Raw genomic sequence first — 5,353 nt, forward strand, 5'->3', positions numbered from 1 at the left:
AAGGTAAATCTTTTGTGACCAAGATAGTAACATAAGCCAGTATGATTATGTACTGCGTGTACTCGAATGGCCTTTTCTATATGTATACCCATTTGATTATAATTTTTATAGCCTCTTTACACTGTACGTTCCTTTGAAACAGTTGCGACTTTTGGCATGTGAAGAACGAGAGCGTTTCCAAATCTGAAAAAATTTCGTTATACGCTAGAAAGGCACCATCAAAGCTTTGTCACATTTGGAGGACTTTTGTATTAATTGAGCCAATGCTAAGAGTATTCCAAATGCGAGCTTGCACTGGTTAACATACAATTTTATGACTGGTACTCTGTTGGCACAAAGGGTGTTTTACTTCAGAGGCAGTATTTCGCTTCAACAACTTCTTCCTATGAAATACCCGAGTTAGAAGGTATTACTAAGAGAATTTATGGTATGATATTAAACACGCTTGGATTTTTTTTCTTTCCTTCTGTAAGGCCTAGTACTACTCAAAAAATCGTATCATATGTATGTAGTGTGACCGAAGATTTCAAACTTACCGGCAATGCATGCAGCATGTCACATAGTCAAGCCTCGAAAAATTGAAGTAATTTAAAGAAGACAAATCTGCTGAATCATGAATTCGTGCCGGTATGGAAACGGGATAGCACCGCTGATATTGCGGTTTTCGCTTGGTTTAAGCCCACTCGCATGGGCTAATCGCGACTTGTCACTAAGAACAATCCACAATCTACCATCCGTTGAACGAAAATTTCCCAGTTGATTCCCCATCAAAATTTGACGGATTTTAAGGAACTCTTTTATGCGATTATCTTTATAATTGTGATAATTCATTTTTTTATTTTTCAGTCGATAATTTGCGAACCGCCGGTGGCTAGGTTAATTTAAATATAAAATGATATATGATATTATGGTGTAAAAAAAAAAAATTTATTTATTTAAATGAATTTAATTTGTTACCAGTTAAACAGTATTGGGCAAATCCTGTTTTGCTCTCTAAAATCTTCACACAATATTCTTTTTTCTTTTTTCTTTTTGCGTTGCGTTGTTTTGCTGTTTTTGACGTAATACATCGATACCATTTATTCCAATTCGATTTCTTCTAAAGCAAAATAATTTGTTATAAGCATTCAGTGGAACAAAGTTGATCACATCATTAGTGATCCATCCGTTATCAGGTATTTTGTTGTTCTGCATCGAATCAGTGTATGAATGTTTTTTTCTGACATCAATCACAAGTTTTAACTTGCAAATAAAAGCTCATCCTTTTTTCTTAAAAGGGATTCAAAAAATGTATAAAGATATAAAACGAGTTTTGATCATCTTGTTATGTAGTTTACTGTGTTTATACTATCTTTTTAATTAAAGTAATCTTTTATTATACACAACAAAAATCATTAATTATTTTGAAAGAGTGGTCAAAATATTTCAAATTTTTAATCAGCGTTTTAAGTACTGCTCCTGAGTTCGGTAATGGTCTAGAAAAGGGGCTTAAACCCCAAGAATCGCGATGAAACAAATCTTCAATGGACGGCGATTTCTTTATAATTTACGTGCTGAAGTTTAAAAAATTTGTAGCATTTTTATTCTAATTGAATTCTTGTTGAAGAAAGCCAAGAACACCTATTGGGAATTTTTCTATAAAAAAAAAGGACGCCATTTTATGATTTGCTGTACAACAAAAATGGTCGTTTACAATTTTATTGTTATTTGGTGGTATTGTGAGTTCCTTTCCAATAAATATGGACAACTCCGGATGTGTCCTAACATTTTTAAGACTTATGTATTTGCCATAAGCAAAAAATAGAGTAAAGGATATCTAATAGTCGATTGCATCGGCTAAAGCGCTCTCTATTGTTTTAGTTGGCTCCGTCACATGCTTTTTTTCATAAAATATTTCTAAAATTGATTTTATATCCAAGATATACTATGACGAAGCTCACCAGTAGGGAGAGTGAAGACGACTTATGTATACATATATACCCGAAGAAATTAAAATTTACAGTAATTTTTCGATTGTTACGAGGGATAAGTCACTCGATAATTATTGCAAAAACTAAAATGATTGCAAATCAAGTCTTTAAGAAAATCAATAGGTTTGGGAAAAGAGTGGTAAAAGTGTATAAGTAAAAATGTGATCTGTTAGGGTCGGTGGGTATAATTGCCCCCTAATTGTAAAATATTAAGAAAATGTATTTATTTAGTAGACTGTAGAATACATTTTCGTCACAAAATTTTATATCATAACTTTTGTTTGAAATCAGAAGTTTTTGTTTTAAAAACCAATCATAAAATTCCTATACTTTCGCAAAAGTAATGAAATAGAAAACAAAGAAAATGTTATTGGAAAACGCTACCAAATAAAATGAAGTCTACCGTGGACTTCGTCGAAATAGGGCTTTTTTTTTCGTTTGGGAGTTTTTCAAAACTGTAAATGTTTTTTTTTTATTTTGTTTAAGTTGTTACAATATTAACAAATGTGTTTCAGTCACCTAATTGCAAAAATTCAAAATTTTCTTATTTTGCAGAGTTGTAGCCCACAATAAACTAAAATATGCATAATAAGTTTGGCCAAATAAGGTGGTTCTTTTATAATTGTAAAATAAGACAATAGTAAACACTTTAGTCCCATATTCTAATTTGAAAAATGGTTGCCTTTTTTTTTGTTTACTGATCTTTCTATAATCTACATGACAAATCACAAAATTGTAGCTTTTATAGGTTCAGAGAGGAACTGACAGACTTGGCTATATCAACTTGTGCTAAATGTCTAGTGATGCTTATAATGCTCGATCGCTCGCTACTTGCGCATAATTGATCACGATCACTCATAAGCACTGAGTTGATCGTATGTGATCGTACGAAGCCATATGCACGATTGCGTTTGATCGCATATTTATGTTGGTTTCGGGTCGTGCTCGTTGAATCGAACTTTTTATTCGCCATTTGTATGATCGTATTTCTAGCCAGTTGCCCGACACTTCATTCTTCTTCATTCGAAACTTTTGGCGATCTATTTAAATGCAATCATTTAATGCAACTACATAATTTTTTTATTTATTTATTATTATTTATTTCATTCTTTGTTCTCGTTCAAGAAACTTAAAAAAATCGTTTTGATCGTTCCGAAGCGATATAATCAGATGCACGAACATGAAATCAAAAATGCATCATGAACGATCATTCTGACCGAAGGTACTATCTGAAGCTTTCAGTGGTTGATAAGTTTCTGTATTTAATATCAATGGAATGAACCTTGACATTTATAAGTTGTACCTTAAATTTAAGGAGTTATTTATTTTAAATATATTTTTTTGGTTAAAAATTTTAAAATTTTTTTCAGTTCTTTTTTTGCAGCTTACGACTAAGCCCTATGTACCATCCATTCATTGGATGGTAGATGGATCTCTGTTTGAAGAGGGTATTTGGTATATATAAGACCTGTCCAGCAAAACAAATTATTTTTAGATAATTAATGTCAATCTTGTTTTTGTTTGCTTCGAGATATATTAGAACGAGTGGGTTCACAGGCTGCCCCCATTTCTTTAAATTTTTAAAATTGTCGCCGGTAAGGGGAGTACAATTTTGAAACCTGGGACTTCATCTTCTTTCCAGTTTTGTGAACTAACAGTGACGCGACATTTAAAAGGCAACAAAGTACTGACAAACTTCTAAGCAAGTACCATTGTAGACTCTTTCCTTCTCAATAAAAGCCACCAAATGACATGACAGAATAACCTATGTTTGCAATAATACTGAAATACTGAATTTACTTGCGAATGTTATTCATTTCCCGCTGCACACTGGGCCAGAAAGGCACTTTTTTGGCCAAAAATATATAATTTTTTACCAAGATAGTTGGAATGATAAAGTTTTTTTTTTTCGTTTTTCTCTTAAAAGATTTAACTTTTCAAAGACTAAAAGACAAATTTATTGGAATTTTATGTGGTAAAGCTAGTTCAAGCCAAAATCTAAAAATTTTACTTACCTTCAAATTTTTTTTAATAACCAGAAGAAGCACTTAATTCATTTTAAAACACAATTAAATATGAGAGAAAACAAATTTAAAAAATTTAACACCACTAAATATTTTATCTTTTAATGACAACGAATATTTAATAATCGACCTAAAAAAAATGTTCTATATTATTCTTCTTGTAATTATTAAAACAAAATTGTTAGCAAAATATTATTTTGAATTTGAAATGTTCTGAAGTTATCATTTATAAATTTGTATAATGTATTTTAGTTCTCATCCGATGGAAGTACATGAAACGTAGCATACTTAAGTCCTCCCTCAGGCGGTCTTCTACGCTTTATAACTAAAATTACTGAAACCTTATGCAAAACCGCATCGGGTCGGCGGTGAGCAATTTTAGTAAATAAATCAAAGAATTTATTTTTATGTCATTACTCCATTTGGCGATGGCACTCAAAAGCATTTGCTAAACAAGAACAGTAAAAATAAAGGAAAAAAATCTTTTAGGAAACAAGTAAGACATATGAGCTTTTTTATAATTTTCACTTGTTGAAAATTAAGGACTTCTAAAAGTTTTGTGAAGAAGTAGAGCACCCATCTTTGACTTTTTGTTTTTTTTTTATTTCCATCAATATTATATGTAGTTTATATATTTTATATATTATAAAAAGGACTGCATACTCATTCTGGCCACTTTCTTAAGAGTTCGCCATATATAGGATGAGCTGATCCAGTGTGCAGTGTGAAATGTTAAGATACTAACCTTCGTATAAAAAAATGTCACAATATTTTTGTTGGCAAAATAATGGTTGAAGTTTATGAAAGCCAAATTTAAAAATTCCTCAAAAAAAACAACAGTTTGTTCTTAGAAAAAAAAATCAAAAAACCGAACAAGGGAAAAATTGAATAATAAATTATGCTGCAACGACAGCATTTTATCATTTGCTTGTATTCTTTCTAGAAGTGTAACATCATTTTTTTTGCTTACAAGTTTTGGATTGTTTTTAAGCCACTGTGACCGTATATTTAAACGCTAATATTACCACGCAAATGAACACAGAACCCTCATCAAAAAATGATCTGATCTTTTGGGCCTCTTTTTATTAATTTGAGCATAGCAGTTTGTGGATACATGTTTTTTGACAAGAGGAATTAGGGGAATTTCGGGATATACAGAATGTTGATTGGATTTGTTGGAAAAGAAAATTCGGTGAAGCTGAATTTGTTGCTGAAACATAAACGTCTCTGTCTGAACAAGGTATTGGCTGGGATGTTGTGCCATTCTGTTGTTTCACAAGTAAAGCAATGGACGTGGTTATGTTTCTCAAAGCAACTCTGCAGTTGTCTCTGATCTGCTTGAACTGCTTATTTCCTTCT

This window comes from Drosophila biarmipes, unplaced genomic scaffold, assembly GCF_025231255.1.
Source record: "Drosophila biarmipes strain raj3 unplaced genomic scaffold, RU_DBia_V1.1 ptg000022l, whole genome shotgun sequence".
Lineage (NCBI taxonomy): Eukaryota > Metazoa > Arthropoda > Insecta > Diptera > Drosophilidae > Drosophila > Drosophila biarmipes.